The 19,953-nt window shown below is 38.5% G+C and overlaps 1 long non-coding RNA gene across 1 annotated transcript in view; it reads left to right on the top strand.

Moving 5' to 3' along the window:
• Positions 1–13,166, top strand: part of LOC120531239 — a 76,541-nt gene extending 63,375 nt beyond the window's left edge. The window contains exon 4 of the long non-coding RNA XR_005634076.1: positions 12,141–13,166. This is a non-coding gene — a long non-coding RNA (uncharacterized LOC120531239). The remainder of the gene's footprint in view (positions 1–12,140) is intronic.
• The last annotated feature ends 6,787 nt before the right edge of the window (positions 13,167–19,953 follow it).

A 19,953-nucleotide genomic window follows, 5' to 3' on the forward strand; every position in this document is an offset into this window, starting at 1 on the left:
TCATTTGTTTAAAGTAAGCAGCAGTGAGTAAACACAGAAAAGAATGTGTTTGCAGCCTTTAATGTTGAAACATAACAAGATGCAGTTTTCACGCTATACATAACAAGCTGGTTTGCTTGTGACTCATACTTTGCTAATCATATGCATATGTGATATTTTTTCCACAGAATAAAATCAGACAAAAAAAAAAAGATAAAAAAAGATCAAAAACATGGCAGATTAGTTGCATATTGAACACAAGCGATCCAACATCTGCAGCAAATCCGAGACAATATAAATGAGTAATAAAGACAAGATGCACCCCACTGAAAACTCCTTGATGCTTCTAGGATTTATTAATGAGGTCATTAGCATTTTAAATAGAGAAATATCAAACACAACAATGTCTGTACAACTAGTGAGACATGTGCTGTTGCTACATGCAGGTCATGTAAACCATATTTGTACTTGTCACTTATTAATTTACAATGTTTACTTGAGAAAATGAAAAAAAATATATTGATGACACAATTTCCATGGTATGATGCAAAATATGATTTCATTATTTATTTAAATATTTTTATAGCTTTGAAATTTATGTTTACAAATAGTTAAAATGATGACCCTGATGCTGTGATACTGCTCTGATTTTACATGCACCATTTAGGAATAGCGCAAATAATAATTACTGATCATGGGAGATAATGAAGGCTGATACTGTCTTTTAAGGAGCTCACGTAAAACAAGACAACAGAACAAGATAAAGATTAGAGGATTCTTCATTTAATAGATAACAAAATCAAAAGAATTTTGGAAAGGAAAACAAGTCAGCATGTACTGTTAGCATCCATCAATAAATTCAAGTGCTTATGTTAAGGAGTAATGTCTGCCACAGAACGGGTTTTCAACTGAACATCCATATCCAAGTAGTCTCAACTTCTCATATCATTTAAGGAATTAGAGGGCTTGACCAGAAAGTGATATCAGTGCTCTTCTGGTGGTTCTTCATCATGTCTTGGTAAGAAAAGGGGAGCAGGAGTCAACAAATGTACCTGTCTCAGTCAGGAGTACACATAACATTCATAAAAGAAACCTGAAAATACCTGCTACTCATGTATGGCAGACACTCAGTAAAGTTCTGGGTGGTGTCTGTCATCTTCCCAGCAGTCTGATCATAATATAGCCTTCTTATACCAGTTAAATCAAAACCAAGGCCCTGGGTTGGCTGCTACCTATTCATGCAATATTGGGAACAAGACAGGAACCAATTGTGAACTGCCTGCCATTACATCACAGAACTCAGTTATGCAAAACTGTAGGAAAAATTGAGAACTCAGACAAAAGCCCATGCAGACATGATGACAATGTGCAAACCACCCAGACAATGACCGGGCATAACCACATTGGTTGCCCGACAAGATATGTGTCCGAGGTTTGAAATCTGGGAATGTTTTCATTAATGTGTGTGGCCAACACATGGTTTACATCTGGGGTGCTTTGTCAGTGGTTTTTTTTTTTTTTTGTATTTAGAAATCTAATAACAGGTTACATTTACAGTAAGCCCCCAAGTGACCCTGGTCTGAATTAAGCAGACTATAAAATAACTTCACATGACATTACCAGTACTTGCTCCAGTATTTATTTTAAAGAGTCTACGTGTTTTATAAATAAATTCTGAAACTGGAAGGTGAAAATCATTAAAATATTCATCCAAAAGTCAAAACTAAAATTTGTTAAATGATTTTAAAGAATAGAATTAAAACAAAAAAAAAAATCACATTCAATACTCCAACAAACAATAACATAGTAATTAAATAAAAAATAAAATGCTGTATAATTACAAGCAATTAAACAAAAAAAACAGAAAAACCATAACATAAGAGGGTCCTCTTCTTCCTCTTCACTTTTTCCCACTTCTGTGTGGAATCGAAGTGTTTGATCAACCTTCTTCAAACAGCTCGGTCCTACAACTCCTCGCCAGTCAAGACCTCTTCCTTCCAATCTTCTTTTACTTTATCCATTTACCTCTGTTTTGGCCTCCCTGTCTTTCTCTTCTCCTATACCTTCCCTCCAACCACTCTTTTGCCCACATATTCATTGTCTCTTCTCATCACACTCCCCTACCATTTCAATCTACTTTCCTATACTTTCTTAGATGGTGATGGTAATTTAAGAGTTCACATGAAGTACACAGTATGTCAAGACAAAACCGTACAAAATGGAGGCACCAATGCTTAACAAAATGGAATTGTCCTACTGAGTCAAAAGGTTTGTATAACACAAAAAATAAAAATGGATAAATAAATCAAGAAGAACAAGGAGACACAATTGGAAACCTGCTAAGGGCATATTTTGAGCAAATGTTACAAAGATTCTCTTCAAGCAAAGAACCATAATCAGGTAATAATAATTATTATTTGCATTTACACTCACCTAAAGGCTTATTAGGAACACCATACTAATACGGTGTTTGACCCCCTTTCGCCTTCAGAACTGCCTTAATTCTACGTGGCATTGATTCAACAAGGTGCTGAAAGCATTCTTTAGAAATGTTGGCCCATATTGATAGGATAGCATCTTGATGGAGATTTGTGGGAATGCACATCCCAAAGATGCTCTATTGGGTTGAGATCTGGTGACTGTGGGGGCCATTTTAGTACAGTGAACTCATTGTCATGTTGAAGAAACCAATTTGAAATGATTCGAGCTTTGTGACATGGTGCATTATCCTGCTGGAAGTAGCCATAAGAGGTTGGGTACATGGTGGTCATGAAGGGATGGACATGGTCAGAAACAATGCTCAGGTAGCCCGTGGCATTTAAATGATGCCCAATTGGCACTAAGGGGCCTAAAGTGTGCCAAGAAAACATCCCCCACACCATTACACCACCACCACCACCTGCCTGCACTGTGGTAACAAGGCATGATGGATCCATGTTCTCATTCTGTTTACGCCAAATTCTGACTCTACCATTTGAATGTCTCAACAGAAATCGAGACTCATCAGACCAGGCAACATTTTTCCAGTCTTCAACTGTCCAGTTTTGGTGAGCTCGTGCAAATTGTAGCCTCTTTTTCCTATTTGTAGTGGAGATGAGTGGTACCCGGTGGGGTCTTCTGCTGTTGTAGCCCATCCACCTCAAGGATGTGCGTGTTGTGGCTTCACAAATGCTTTGCTGCATACCTCGGTTGTAACGAGTGGTTATTTCAGTAAAAAGTTGCTCTTCTATCAGCTTGAATCAGTCGGCCCATTCTCCTCTGACCTCTAGCATCAACAAGGCATTTTCACCCACAGGACTGCCGCATACTGGATGTTTTTCCCTTTTCAAACCATTCTTTGTAAACCCTAGAAATGGTTGTGCATGAAAATCCCAGTAACTGAGCAGATTGTGAAATACTCAGACCGGCCCGTCTGGCACCAACAACTATGCCACGCTCAAAATTGCTTAAATCACCTTTCTTTCCCATTCTGACATTCAGTTTGGAGTTCAGGAGATTGTCTTGACCAGGACCACACCCCTAAATGCATTGAAGCAACTGCCATGTAATTGGTTGATTAGATAATTGCATTAATGAGAAATTGAACAGGTGTTCCTAATACTCCTTTAGGTGAATGTATATAGCGCTTTTAGATGGAATAAATGACCAAGTAGTGAGGTGGAGAGTATGACTTAAGGGACCTTCAGAACTCGACTTGATGTTATCTTGGACAATCTAGGTCAGTGGTTCTCAACATCAATTCCTGCAAGGCCCCCCAGTGTACCACATAAATATATTAGGGCCCCTTACACAGGCCCTGTTATTTACCCTCTTACATTTGCTGCACTCTTGACAAAGGTACATGTTTTTGAACTTTAACTTATGAACAAAATCATATTTGCTGTTATAACTATTATACTGCTTGTATTTTTAAAGCATAATACAAAATTAAGAATGTGGTATTGAAAAATGTTTTTACCCTCTTAATCATAACATAAAATGAGTGATTAATTACCAAAATACAGGATTTGACACTGCAGATATTTTTACACTCATTTGGCTTAATTATTATTTGTTAAATTATGCAAATAGTTATATGTTTGCAGAATTACCCACTGCAGACATTTTTTTTTCATAAGAAATTACAGATTGTTATCCTCTTGATTCAATGCTACTTCAGTAGTACATTTAACACTTGTGGAAATACAAATGCATTATTTCTTAATGTGCAACAATCAAGTCAGCAGAAAACAGAAAAGAATCCTAAAGGACTTTGACCAGGTGGTGGTAAGGTGACCGTCCCTGACACCTGTGCAACTTAAAAAAGGTCGCAGCTGTGTGTTTTCAAGCTGCATCTCCTTCTTGAGACTGTTGTGTCTTTGGCATCTTCTAAAACACAAAGTTTTGTCATGGCTGTGTGACCTGACGTCTTCTTTTCACTTTTTCTTGTTAGTTTCTGTTCCTGTTCTAACTACAGGTTAGTAGCTGCAGTGCGCTTTGAGGTACAGATACATTTTAATGCCGGGTGGAAATCTGATGCTTCTTAAATTATATATGGATACCATCTAGAGATAAAATGAACATTAAAGGTGGTCTTTGAGAAAACTGACAGTTCATTGTGCGTTATATCTAACATATTGTAGTGACTTTCTTGCAGGTAAAGGAATGGAAGATGTCAGTCAAAGAATGTGATTAACGAAGGAAAAATAAGCTTACTAAGGTTTGAGGTTCAAAGCAGAAGAGAAGAAAGGATGTTGCATAAAAGTAATAATGCAGCTAACTATGTCAGCTCCACTGTTCTGGTAGTAGGGGGTACATTAACTGTACTGCTCTGCTGTTGTCAGTTCCCTGAAATTGGACAATTTATTACACCATAAGTGTTTCTCGGCTGCATTACAACTGCACCAGCCCCAGCTTTTCTTATCAAACCCGGCAGATATCACTTACTCCTCTGCTTCTGTCAATCTCCTGATGAAGCAACAGCTGTAATAACCTCGATATCACTCCCCACCAACTGTTTCACTCCCCACTGACTTCCTTCTCAAATATTGACTTTTCTCTTTCCACTCCACAGTTTGCTTATCTTCCAGACGAGGTGCCCACTATCTTTTCCTGTCCAGGAGGCCTCTTCCCTTTATTCAAATGTCCGTCCTATTGATTCGTGAGCATGCCGTCTTTGCACCTCCTGCCCATCTCTCCTGCTTGCAGTCCACACTCCATAGCTGGCTAGCTCCAAACAGGCAAATAAGGTTGTCTCTCACCTAGCCCCGTCTCAAAGCTCTCCTGAATGTGCTTGGGGAGGACATTTTATACTACCTGGTAGTATAACCAAATCGCTAAAATATTTTGAATATTTATGAAATGTTTAACTTGAAAAGATTAATTTGACATCACTTCTAATGCTTGACTTTTAGTGATTGGAGTATTTTGCTTTGGGTAGTGACCGAAAGAATGAGATTGCGAATACAAGCAGCTGAAATGAGTTTCATCAACAGGGTGTCTGGGCTTTACCTTAAAGATAGGGAGAGAAGCTCAGTCATCCGGGAGGGGCTCAGAGTAGAGCCGCTGCTCCTCCACATCAAGAGGAGTCAGATGAGGTGGCTTGGGCATCTGATCAGGATGCCTCCTGGACACCTCCTTGGTGAGGTGTTCCGGGCACATCTAACTGGGAGGAGGCCCCGGGGAAGACCCAGGACACGCTGAAGTTTCTGTTCAAGCTGCTGCCCCCGCGACCCGATCTCGGATAAGCAGAAGAGGATGGATGGATGGAATATTTTGCTGTTATTTTATTTTTAGTTTCAGTCATCTTGTGGCCACCCAAAACATTTACTAAGGCCACCTAGTAAACCTAGGTGAATAGGATGAACAAGCTTGTTGGCATATATGGTCTGTTCTTGTCACAGTTGTTCTAATGTTCAACAATACAACAAATACAACAATCCAATATTTAAAATAGGTCTTTAAAAACAGTTTTCATAATACTAAAGTAAAGAGAGCATAAAACTGGGGATGAAGAAGCAGTACTTTGTGCTCGCTGAAGCCATGTCAAGGTGCATGTGGCAGGCTGATTCTTTAATAGATCACTGAGGTAACAGAAGTTCTATGAGAAATAATTGACAGTAATGAGGATAAGGGTGCAAATAGAAAGCACACAGTAAAATGAAGAAAACCAAGGGTAAGATCCTGCCTTAATCTTGAAATAATAAAGTCTGAATTTGAAAGAAAGACAGAACAGGCAACATTGACTGAATGCTCAGTGAGATTACTATCAACTTGCTAAAGAGGTATATAAACTGCAAAGCATCCCACCATCTCCATTTAAGGCGAATTGCTTGTTATCCCCATTCATCCATCTACTCACATCATAGCTGGTGTTTGGTGGAATTGTGAGCAATCCATCTGTAGCTCAAGTGAATAACCAAGGTCGAAGAGTGAGTCACTGCAGACTGAGAAGAGGTACGGCGATGTTATAAGAGGTTGGTATTGTGCAAATGCTGCCAACAAGCCGACTCTATAAGTTTCTTGAAATTAGTACAGTTCAAGGCTGAAGCCAGACAGATAATTCAGAATAAATCAAGCGAAGAAAAAACATCTCATCTTGCATTACAGACTGAAGCCCTGAGACAGATGCCTAAACAGCTTGAGATGCGTGAAATAATTTATACACTACATGGATATAAATCAACATAATGCATATACAAGAGCACATTGTTTTTCTGTTGGATAAAATGTGGTATAATTGCATTTTGATCTCGCCTTATGGTGTGGAAATATCTTAAATATCTGGTTTTATACTTTAATTCAGTGAATGAAAAAATATGTATGTCGAGAATAAAGGCCTGTTTATTTCTAATATATAAAATACTGTATATGTTCCCACACTGGTAGAAACTTGGATAATGAAAAGAGGGATATATTTTACAAAAAAAACTAAATGTAAAAAATTGAATTAAAATCATACAGTGCAATGTAAATGCAGAGAACAAAATAAAAGTTATATTTGTAAAGTCTATCATTAAATGAATTATTGCAGAAGTGACCTTAAATCGGAGCACAAGGCAAGTATGAAGCTTTCTTATTTGAAAACTGGACAACATGAAATTTGAAAAGTGGACAACATGGGAATGCAGAGATTAGTGATGCTGCTTCCTCTACTGGGAGGCTACTTTTCAAATGGCCCAATCAGTATTTCATGTGTTCCACCAAAATCCCAAAGAGATGTGTGTGTGTGAAGTTTGATTGTTGACTCTAATTTAGTGTCAGTGTAACTACACACATGACTGTACCCTGTGATGTATTGGCACCCTGAACAAGACTGATTTTCCATTACTTGTGATGGTGGTGGAATAAACTGCCACTTCGTAAGCCCAAAAGTGGATTTAGCTTGTTCAATATTTGGATAAATGAATGGGAAAAATTTGTACAACTATGCTAAGTTCCAAATGTGATATTATTTGAGATTTATTTCAGTGATGTTATGATTTACCAGCTCACAATAAGCTCAAAATGGTGATAGGCCCTAAAATGAGATTTAAACTAATAAACCTCAAATGCCCATATCAGCCTGGCACTGAAAATCTAGCAGTAGATTTTGTTGCCTGCAAATTCCATAAGAAATAAAGGCTTAAAATTGAAATAAAAGGAAATGGGAACCATATGAAACCAGTGTTTCAGATAACAAATCTGATTAAAAAAACTTAATGGAATAAAATTCATATAGAGCAAAACAATGTTAAAACTATAGAAAAGATGTGCCTCAAAGGCAAGCTAATAGCTACCAAAGCAAAGTTCATAAACCAAAAAATAATAAAAGTACTCTGTTACGTTTCAGTCGGGATTGCTGCCTTGGCTGTAGATCACATTATTGTTTTGTTTTGTATTGTGCAGCAAAGGTCTACATCCAGTTCCTTGGTTTTGCTGATATTAAGGTGCAGATAGTTCTTTTTGCACCCAGAAACAAAGTTCTCCACCTGACTCCTATACTCAGTCTCATCATCCTTATCAATATACTCCAAAAGAGCAGAATCATGTAAGAATTTCTGCAAGTAGTACGACCTGGGGTTAAATTTATAATCTGAGGTATACAGAGTGAAGAGAATAGGATTCAAGACTGTTCCTTTTGGTGCTCCTGTGTTGCTCACAGTCCTTGAGTTTCACAAACTGTGATCTACCAGACAAGTAGTCCATTGTGCAGGACACCTTAAGCTCATCCACCTGCATATACCTGAGTTCACTCCTTAACAAAGATAGCTGGATGGTACTGAAAGCACTGGAGAAATCAAAAAACATAATCCTCACAGTGCTGCCATTGTTATTAAGGTGAGGGTAGATTTACCTGAATTACATAGTATAATCTCTCAACTGAAACCCTCCACCTGCGTCCTTGACCCAATACCAACCAGGTTTTTCAAAGAAATATCAGGCGTGCTAATTGACAATATTCTGGACATAGTTAATTCGTCATTAGATACGGGGGTCTTTCCAGACTGTCTTAAGACTGCTGTAGTTAAACCCCTGCTAAAGAAAAATAATCTTGACCCCTCTGCCTTTGAAAATTTTAGACCCATTTCTAACCTGCCCTTCTTAAGTAAAATTCTAGAGAAGGCAGTCATTATGCAGTTAAATGACAACCTCAATAAACATGCTATTCTTGATAAATTTCAGTCAGGCTTCAGAACAAATCACAGCACAGAAACTGCACTCGTTAAAGTAGTAAATGACTTGCAGGTAAATGCAGACAGAGGCCATTTATCTGTTCTCATCCTCTTAGATCTGAGTGCTGCATTTGACACCATTGATCACAATATTCTTAGAAATCGCCTTAGTCAATGGGTGGGCCTCTCTGGCAGTGTCTTAAATTGGTTTGAATCCTACCTGGCAGGGAGAAAATTCTTTGTGAGTTGTGGTAATCAAATCTCAAAGACACATGATATCCGATATGGTGTTCCACAAGGCTCTATCCTGGGTCCGCTGCTGTTCTCAATCTACATGCTTCCGTTAGGTCAGATTATCTCAGGTTACAACGTGAGCTACCACAGCTATGCTGATGACACACAGCTGTACTTATCTATAGCACCTGATGACTCCGACTCTTTCGATACACTAACACAATGTCTTACTGGTATTTCTGAATGGATGAATAGTAATTTTCTCAAACTAAATAAAGAGAAAACTGAAATTTTAGTAATTGGCAATAATGGATTCAGTGAGGTTATCAGAAATAAACTTGATGCACTAGGATTAAAAGTTAAGACGGAAGTAAAAAATTTAGGGGTAACCGTTGACTGTAATCTGAATTTTAAATCACATATTCATCAGACCACTAGGACAGCATTTTTTCACTTAAGAAACATAGCTAAAGTTAGACCTCTTATATCATTGAAAGATGCTGAGAAATTAATTCACGCTTTTGTTTTCAGTAGACTAGATTACTGTAACGCACTTCTCTCAGGACTACCCAAAAAAGACATAAATCATTGCAACGAGTGCAGAATGCAGCTGCTAGAATCCTAACTGGGAAAAGAAAATCCGAACACATTTCTCCAGTTTTGATGTCACTACACTGGTTGCCTGTGTCATTCAGGATTGACTTTAAAATACTGCTTATGGTTTATAAAGCCTTAAATAATCTCGCTCCATCTTATATATCGGAATGCCTGACGCGTTATATTCCAAATCGTAACCTTAGATCTTCAAATGAGTGTCTCCTTATAATTCCAAAAGCTAAACTTAAAAGAAGTGGTGAAGCGGCCTTCTGCTGTTATGCACCTAAAATCTGGAATAGCCTGCCAATAGGAATTCGCCAGGCAAATACAGTAGAGCACTTTAAAACACTGCTGAAAACACATTACTTTAACATGGCCTTTTTATAACTTCACTTTAACTTAATACTGATACTCTGTATGTTCAATTCTTCATAATAATTATTCACAGTGGCTCCAAAATCCATACTGACCCCTACTCTCTCTTCTGTTTCTTTTTCCGGTTTCTTTGTGGTGGCGGCCTGCGCCACCACCACCTACTCAAAGCATCATGATGCACCAACATTGATGGACTGAAAGCCAGAAGTCTACGTGACCATCATCATCAGGTCCTTCCATGAAAACCCTAAAAACAAAGAGGACTGTTTGACTTATGTTAGGTAGATTGCCCAGAGGGGACTGGGCGGTCTCATTGTCTGGAATCCCTGCAGATTTTATTTTTTTCTCCAGCCTTTGGAGTTTTTTGTTTTTCTGTCCACCCTGGCCATCGGACCTTACTCTTATTCTATGTTAATTAATGTTGACTTATGTTTATCTTTTATTGTGTCTTCTATTTCTCTATTCATCTTGTAAAGCACTTTGAGCTACATTTTTTTGTATGAATATCCATCCATCCATCCATTTTCTAACCCGCGGAATCCGAATACAGGGTCACGGGGGTCTGCTGGAGCCAACACAGGGCACAAGGCAGGAACCAATCCTGGGCAGGATGCCAACCCACCGCAGGACACACACAAACACACCCACACAACAAGCACACACTAGGGCCAATTTAGAATCGCCAATCCACCTAACCTGCATGTCTTTGGATTGTGGGAGGAAACCCACGCAGACACGGGGAGAACATGCAAACTCCATGCAGGGAGGACCCGGGAAGCGAACCCGGGTCTCCTAACTGCGAGGCAGCAGCGCTACCACTGCGCCACCGTGCCGCCCCCTTGTATGAATATGTGCTATATAAATAAATGTTGATTGATTGATTGAGTAAGCCTTGTGGAACAGATGGATAATTGCATCCTCCACTCCAATCTTTGTCCAATAGGCAAGCTGCAGTGGGCCAGGTGGTCTACCACAGGGGGACTCATGTAATCCAGGCCCAGTCTCTCAAAAGTCCTCAAGATGTGAGATGTAAGTGACACTGGTGTGTAGTGATTTGGTGAAGAGGCTCCTGCCTTCTTTGGAACAAGAGCAGTGCAGAATGTTTTCCACAGCAGTGGCATTTTCTGGAGCCTTAAGGACATAGTGAACTGGTGACAGAGGACACTTCAAAGTTGGCCAGTACAGGCCTTAAGAATTCGAGGACTGACTCCATCTGGTCCTGTGGCTTTTCCTGTTTATAGCTTTCTCAGTTGTCACTTTACTTGGTGTTCAGTTATGGTCAGTACACGCTGATGGTCAGTGGGGGGCTTGTCACTGGCCATTCCCATTGACATGTTAGAAGTTGTTAATCTACTAGGGATAGTGTGAGGGGACTTGTCATTTGAAGTAGGTGGCAGTGGGAGGGGAAATCTATTACAAAATTGGTTCAGGGCGTTAGCTTTGTCCACATCCCCTTCTAGCATCTGAGCCCTGGATTGCTTGAATCTAGTAATCATGCCCAGTCCATTCCAGACATCTTTCATGTTATTCTGATTGAGTTTGTTTTCACTTAGCTTTTTCTTAAGCATTCGCTGTGCACCCTTCAGAGCCTTTTTGTTGCCAGATTTGAATGTTCTCTTTATATCATTCAGGAGACCTTTTAGCTCCTTAGTAATCCAGTGCTTGTTGTTTGGGAAGCAGTACACAGTCTTTCAATATACCACAGTGTCGATACAGTTTAACATAGTCTGGGATGTAGTGACTGAGCCCCTCTATATCATCCCCATGTGACTCGCATATCATTGTCTGTTATTTGGAAGCAGTCATTCAGAGCCATTCCAGCCTCCATTTCCTCACTAGTCTGGATGTAACAGGTTGCTGTCTAATAACAGGCTTGCAGCTGATAATAAGGTGAATTAGGTTTTGGTCAGATCTGCCCCAGCAAGCTAGTAATTTACACTTAAAGGCATTGTTAACATTTGAATACAGCAGGTCCAGGGTGTTATTTCCTCCACTGGAACCAGTCACAAAATGATAGAATTCTGTGATTGTTCAAAGTCACATGGTTGAAGTAACCACCTATTATAACTGCAAGGTTGGAGTGAGTCATCATTAAAGTGTTGGTGACAGAATGAATAATTTCCGTTGCTGAGTCCCTATTTGCAGACGGAGGAATATAAACATTAATAAGACTAACATAATTTTTCTCCCTTTGCAAATAACATGGACAAATTCCAACAGCCAGAGTTTCAATTTCTGAATTACAAACTAGTTTTAACTGTAATATCCTTTTATACTATTTCTCATTCACATAGATCCCCCTCCTGTTTTTTTTCCACACAGCACTGGGTCTCTCTCTGCTCGAATAAGATGAAATCGGTCCAGCATTGAAACAGTTTCAGGTATATCATGTTTAAGACAGCTCTCCATAAAGTGCAAAATGCCACTGTACTTTTATGCTCCATGACCTGCTATAAGCGCAGACATTTCGACCATTTTATTTGATAATGATGGAACATTTCTCATTACAATGAATGGCAGACCAGTTCTAAAACCTGTTCGCTTTGCTTTTACTTTTGCACCGGCCCTCTTCATCTATGGTAAACAGCTCCTTTGTAAAATGAAACTGAGCTGCTTAGGCGCTTGCGATCACAGTGCAAGTAGCTGATTACGGTGAATATTTAATGCACCTCACTTTTATTTTATTAATGTCTCTTAAATGTCCAGGTGTTGCAGACATAAGGCAGCCTTTATATCCTCTTTGTAAATCCATCCAGGTTAGCAGCCCATTGGAAGTTCCTTCAAGACAAGCTAGTGCCTCTATTTGGCATGTAACAATGACTGACATAAACAAAACCAAACATAATGAAATATTCTCAAACCTACTTAAATTCAATTTAAGGTTATGGGTTTGTGCCACAACGGACAGGACATTGGATATTACAATACCTAGTTATGCTTACAACCATGAGCCAAATTACAATCACCAACTAACCTAACACACATCTCTTGTGGGGGAGAATAGGATTAGGAAGATGCAAATTCCACACAGGCAGACAATGACCAGGGGTAAGGATACAAATCCAGGACACTGGATTTATTATGCAGCACCAGTGTAGCCTTCCTCTATTATTGATAACCAAACACATCATGCTCACTTTCCACAAAATGAATTTTTAATTTGTTATTGAAGTCTAAAATTATTCAGTTTAGTTGTTTACTAATTTAAAAGATACTACCAGATATCCTGACCCCATAGCCTGGATTGCACTTCAGTGCTTTCGAAACGTTTATCTCTTCTTGAGTATCATTATTCATAATTATATTTTTCTTTGTTGTCATTCATTCCATCTTAAAAATGTTAGGAAATTAAGGCGCTTTGTAAATAAACAGGATTGTGAGAAATTAATTCATGCATTTATCTCTAGTAGGATTGACTACTGCAATGCGGTGTTCACTGGCTGTTCAAACTGTTCTTTATACAGCCTCCAGTTAATCCAAAATGCGGCTGCAAGAATTATTACAAGAACAAGAAAATATGAACACATAACTCCAGTTCTTAAATCTTTACACTGGCTCCCAGTTAAGTTTAGGGCAGATTTCAAAATCCTTCTTTTAACATATAAAGCATTAAATGGCCAAGGTCCGGCTTACTTGTCTGAACTTATCATGACTTACAAACCTGAGCGCACATTAAGATCTCAAGATGCCGGTCTGCTTAGGATTCCAAGGATTAATAAAATAACAGTGGGAGGTCGAGCTTTTAGTTACAGGGCCCCTAAACTGTGGAATGGTCTTCCTGCTTCTATAAGAGATGCCCCTTCAGTCTCAGCCTTTAAATCTCGGCTGAAGACTCACTACTTCAGTTTAGCATATCCTGACTAGAGCTGCTGATTAACTGTACAGACTGCATCTCTGTTGTTAGTCATTAGCACTATAACATAAGTAACCTGATAATAATTATATTTGAATACTAACCCTCACCTATTCTGTTTCTTTTCTCGGTACCCAAATATGGCAATTGGTGCCACGGCCCACCTGTCAAGTTGTTTGCCTGCCTATGGTAAAGTCATCCCTGATGGAGGATCACAGGAATTATGGGAAAGAGGGGTCGTTTAATCGGAGCAACATTTCAGCCGTGGCATGGCCAAATGGGAGGCAGCTAGATGGATGAGGTCTCCAGGACTCTAAAAATATCCAAACCTAATTTTGTCATATCATCTACTGTTAAACCGTACTTCTAAAATTTTTATTATTATGCTGTCTTAAGGAATTGTTCTGTTCTGTGTATTGTATTGTATTGACCCCCTTCTTTTAACACCCACTGCACGCCCAACCTACCTGGAAAGGGGTCTCTCTTTGAACTGCCTTTCCCGAGGTTTCTTCCATTTTTCCCTACAAGGTTTTTATTGGGAGTTTTTCCTTGTCTTCTCAGAGAGTCAATGCTGGGGGGCTGTCAAAAGGCAGGGCCTGTTAAAGCCCATTGCGGCACTTCCTTTGTGATTTTGGGCTATACAAAAATAAACTGTATTGTATTGTATTGTATTGTATTCATTAAATCACTGGTACTTGAACTTGGAAATGTATTTTCAGTAATGAAAAACAAAAATTCACTCATTAAAAGGAGATAACCTTAGCACTTTTTCACATTTGGATTTTGCACAACAGCTGCAGAACACAAGAGAAAAACTAACCCAAAATATTTCATAACTTAATTACCTGTTTCATTAACACCAATACATACATCATACATGTCCAGTACCTAGCATCTTACATCACTGATTCTGGAGTCATACAGTATATTGCAGAGGTGTCTACTAATTCCAAATTACTCAAAGTAGTGGAGCTGTTATTTTGGAAAAAATATCACTTCTTCCAGAATGTATTGTTGTGGTGTGATTACTACAGACCACTGACTGACTGTTGTGAGCTCTGTTCACTGCCGACAGCAGCACATTTGATTTAATGTAAACTAATTTGTCTACACTGTCATTCACTTCAGTGCACTCACTCTTGGTAAGTTCACTCTACATGAATACATACAGTATGTCAGTAATGCACAACAAGCAGTAGAAAGCTACTGATATTTCTGATGCTAATGGCATTAAGACAGAGATGGACAGTCATTCCAAATAGTCTTGGCCTAAGTACTTCAGGCAAATCTGGGCAAACTGATTAGGATCTGACTCAGAGAAGTCTGCCCAGATGAGACCAGGGTATACTTTGATAGTTGGGTAGAAATTGAATATACATTTTGCTTTACTAAATTCCCGGGTGTCCTCTCATGGGTCTGTTCCAGCTTTGTACACTGCCATGGACAGCGTAAGGTTCTTCTGTCCTGGTAGAAAGGAAAAAAATGGATGTTGACAGTAAGATCTGTGATATTTTGGCCTGTTAGGTCTGGAAAAATAAAATGTAACAACAAAATCTAACTGTCACATCATTATGAGTTTAGGTGTTTTACTAGCCCATCCCACTCTGGGATCCATTAACTGAATGCATCACATAACTGGTGTACTGCTGAGTTTATTCCTTTTCTTATGAAAACTGCAGTTTATTTTATATAAAAACAGAGAATTAAAGTGACAAGATCTTTGTAAAAAATATGGGCTCTATGCAATAGCGTAATATTACTCCAACTGCTCAGTTGTGAAATTCTCAGTCCACATTGCAAATATAAAGAATAAAGTTCCATCACAGCAAAAGGAAGTCTAGTTTGGCTCCAGCTGTTTTCCATGGAGACATATTGATTTGTTTTTAAACTGTAATCCAACTCCTAATGCATAACAAATGACAAAAGAAATAACTGAATTAAAATATAATTCTCGCTGCTCATGCAATTCAATGTAAAATAAAACAAAATGCATGGTAAATGTCATGTAAGAGTATCTTAAAGTGTGCACTGATAATGTTTTCAACTGATTAATAATATTGTAAAGTATTAAAAGAAGTATTATAAGAAGTGTATGATTTATATTAAAAAAATTTAGAGAAGCAAACTATTTGATTAGATGGTGAAATAACAGGCCAATTTGAACAACACAAGAAGAAAGTTGGTGATGGTTCAAAAAAATAATAATAATAATAATCAAAAATAGAAATAAGACATTTTGAGCAAACAGGTTTTAAAAACATGAAGATTTGTTATGTAACTCTTCAGTTTCTTAAAAAAAACCCGACATGTGAATAGGCAGTGCGTGATTTTATCAAATCCTTGAAGAGGACTCAACATGTACCTCCAGCTTGGGGCCAGCTGCATTTAACACTTGCCAGATGAAGCGGTCCAACATGGCAGCACTCTTTTCATGTCTGGTCTTAGAGGTAAACTATTCGGCCAGCCTGAAGCAGCTGTTTTGTAAATAACTAGTGAGAGATGGACTGCTGTCCAGATGGTGGACACGCAATTATTGTAAGAAAAAAATGCTTTTGCAAGTCTACTAATCTTATTCTGATGTTCGTAATTTACATGAGTTGTAAACACACTGAATTTCCATTTTTACACCTTGATGTGTGTGAGATACATTTACCTTGAGAGCATTTCAATAAAGGAAAACGTGCACAGTTTTAACAGGCAGATCTATGGAATACATTACTTGTGTTTAGAGTGCCATATAATTTGAATTAAGTAAGAGGTTAAAGGCCAGCTTTAAGAAATCTGTGTTGAGTGAAATCCCGCAGACCCTGTCAGCTTCAAAGTGGGATCCTGAAAATTGCATTCATTTAAAACTTATGTTTTGCTTGTCAAACTGAAGGTATAATAGTATCGTGCTTAGGGCTTGGACCTCACAGCTCCATAGATCATGGTTCATTTCCCAACTTGGTCGGTATCTATATGTGAAGCTCACCTGACTTTTCTCCAGGTACTGCAGGTTTCCTTCTACAGACTGTCAAATTAGGTCTGTCATTTGAGCCATAATGACCCTGACTGTGCTTGTCTGTGTAAATGTACCCTGAAATGGACTGACCACGTGCCTCTAGGATTGGTTCTCCTTAGTTGTGTGCTGTGTTTCAAAAAAAAGCATTGATCCACCTTTAAACTACAATTGATGGAATGGACTGATCTGTCTATTCCGATCATACAACTGCTTTCTAAAGCTTCACAGATTTTGAAATTGGCTGGAACAGCAGTCCACTGGTTAAAACTGTCCCTTCATGGCTCCAGGATTGAATTTGCACAACTCCTCATTAGAAAATGAAAACATTAGAACAATGTAGGCGAGAACAGGCCATTCAGCCCAACACCAGTCCTATCTATTGAATTCTTCTACACTAACATCAAGTCTATCACACTACTTGGTAGCTTGTTCCATGTGTCTGTTGTGCTCAGTGTAAAAAAATGTTTGTGTATTTACCCTCCTTTTATATATTTGCCCTTTGCACTGTGATTTCCTCCCACGTGCCAAAAGCCTCTCAGTTAGGTCAAGTGGTGACTTTAAATTGGCCAAGGTTAAGTGTGCCTGGTGGTCTCTTCAGAGCTGATGCTATGCGAAAACACTGGACCAGAATTGAATGGATGAATGGTTTGTGAATGTCAATCATAGAAAATACTTAAAAGTTCTGAAATAATAATGAAACTTGTATAAAGCATCTGTTAATCTTTATTTTCTGTTGCACTACTTTTTACTTTACCCAGAAATGAGCCAAAAAAATCATTAGTATATAAATGGTGAAATTTAACTAACAGTACTGTGCGTGAGATGAACATGAGAGTGAAGTTGCTCAAGGCTTCGCTTATTATGAGTGAGATTGGTGAAGATAAAAATGCAATAGCTATATTTCTCAGTGAAATGCAAAAGAAGGATTCCAAAGAGTGGGTCCCACATGTACTGCAGGCAGCGTATAAATCAGAAGTGCCAGGCAGTTATCCCAGAGAGTACTTTTATCTTCTTCTTCTTAAAGCAGCCAGCTCATTGTCATCATGCGCTACAATTCTGAGTGAAAATCGCTTCCAGATGGACCTGCAGACATTATTCAAGTATAAATTCATTAATTTACAATGTATAGTATTGTAAGCTACAATATTGAATATGCAGAAACAAAAACTACTGTTGCAACTGAACAACTGCTGCAAAGCGTGTTTTGACCTTTACAAACCATTATGATGAATATCTTAAGCATAACAGTCTGAAAGAAGCATGCTGAACAGGAAAGTTCTTGATAAACATCACTGAGATTCAGCATTAATACCCGTGCATACCCCATGTACATGTGACCAACAGCCAATATCCTCTAACTTTTAACAGGCCCTTAAGTCTACTTCTGTCTCCAGTTGTCTTTATTGTGGTCATAGGTCTTTTACTCACCTTAAAATATGAAACATGCTGTAGCTGTAAAACAAATTCATATCCTCTGCACTTTTTATAGATTTTATTGCAATATATTTTCTCACAGAGTGTAACCATGATTGACACTGCGTTCTGGAAGCCAATACCAACCCGGCTAACATTTGTGTTGGTTTTTCTCCAGGCATTCTTCCTAAAAGTTGTGTGTGTTAAGTTGGCAACTGCATGTGGATGTGTTTAAGAGTGAGGCAGAGATAGGCCGAATATCATCCTGTGCACAGTTGGTCACCTTGCACCCAATGGACATCTTGATACATCTGCATGACTTTAACCAGATTTAGTATTCGGTTAGATGAAATAATTTTCTTATTTGATTGTTTTTTGCTACTGATCAGAACCAAAATTAAAATTAAAATGAAGACAATTTTATAGTATTCTTTAAATTAGCTATAAATTGACAATAATGTATTCTATCATTATTTCCCTTTATCCATCATGATTATTTCATGAAGGACTTGCAAAAGGCACTTTGGATAGATTACAAAAATATTTAGTTACTAGCAGACCACATGCGCTTCGCTGCAGTCGCTGTAGCTGGAATAATTATGTATCTACAGTACATGCAACTTATAGAGCTTCTTTATATACAACAATTTTGGTAGTAAAAGTCTACTAAACACTAAAGTAAAAAAACGAAGTAGAAAGTAACAGTAAACCGCAACACCGCTGGGAACAACAACACACCGCGTCTACTAAACACTAAGAAACACTAAAGGAAAAAATACTATTCAGCAAGGACTGCGTCTAGTAAACAGCAAATCAGTAAAGGAGAGAGGACTAAACACTAAGGAAAAAAAATGGCAAGACTGAGTCAGCTGCGGAGCTCAGCTCGGAGCGAAATGAAGTGAATGAAATGAGGTGAATGGGAGGGGAGATGATCACGTGACTCCCCCACCCGCCTTAACTCTCCATCCCTCCACAAACACACAAACACAGTCTCTCGGATCCCAACTCTCCATTATATAAATCAGTAAAGGAGAGAGGACTAAACAGTAAGGAAAAAGAACGGCAAGGCCGCGTCAGCTGCGGAGCTCAGCTCAGAGCGAAATGAAGTGAATGAAATAATGTGAATGGGAGGGGAGATGATCACGTGACTCCCCCACCCGCCTTAACTCTCCATCCCTCCACAAACACACAAACACAGTCTCTAAGATCCCAACTCTCCTTTATATGTATAGATTTTATGTCTTCTGGATTAGTGTGTCAATAGAAAAGGGCCTGTTTTAGAGTTCCAAACATTCACTTTGAAAAAAGTGAAGCAATAGAATAAGATATTTGAATGTTCTTAGTGAAAAGAAACTAACATAGTAAATAGACCATCTTCTGGTTAAAAATGTGAGATATTTGTAGGCATAAAGTCCATTGCTTATATAAGCAATTCTAACAAGCACCTAATGATCAATGACATTTGTGGGTTCAATCAAAGTGATTAAATGAAACAGAAACTGACATGTAGTAGGAATAAAACTGGGTAAGGAACAGCCATACTGGAAAGGTGAAATTCACTTGTTTAATTGTGGTTTAATTTTCAAATCTTACACCACAGCAAAAGTGCGACTCGACATTTGCGCTGACAAAATAGCACTGATTAAAACGCACCGTCAAAATTGCACCGACAAAATCGCGAAAGTTTCATTAATTATGAATTACTAATTTAAAGCATATATAATAATGTTTATTTTAGAAGTCAATATTATGAGACGCGGCATGCTATCAGCAGGGCACGCAGATAGTCCTTAAGATCACGACCTGCATATGTAGGAAGAATTGCAGCAAGGGCGTCCCACTCTCTTGGCCTCTCTCGCGATTTTGTC

The sequence above is a fragment of the Polypterus senegalus genome, chromosome 6 (genome assembly GCF_016835505.1).
Source record: "Polypterus senegalus isolate Bchr_013 chromosome 6, ASM1683550v1, whole genome shotgun sequence".
In the NCBI taxonomy this organism is placed as follows: Eukaryota; Metazoa; Chordata; class Cladistia; order Polypteriformes; family Polypteridae; genus Polypterus; species Polypterus senegalus.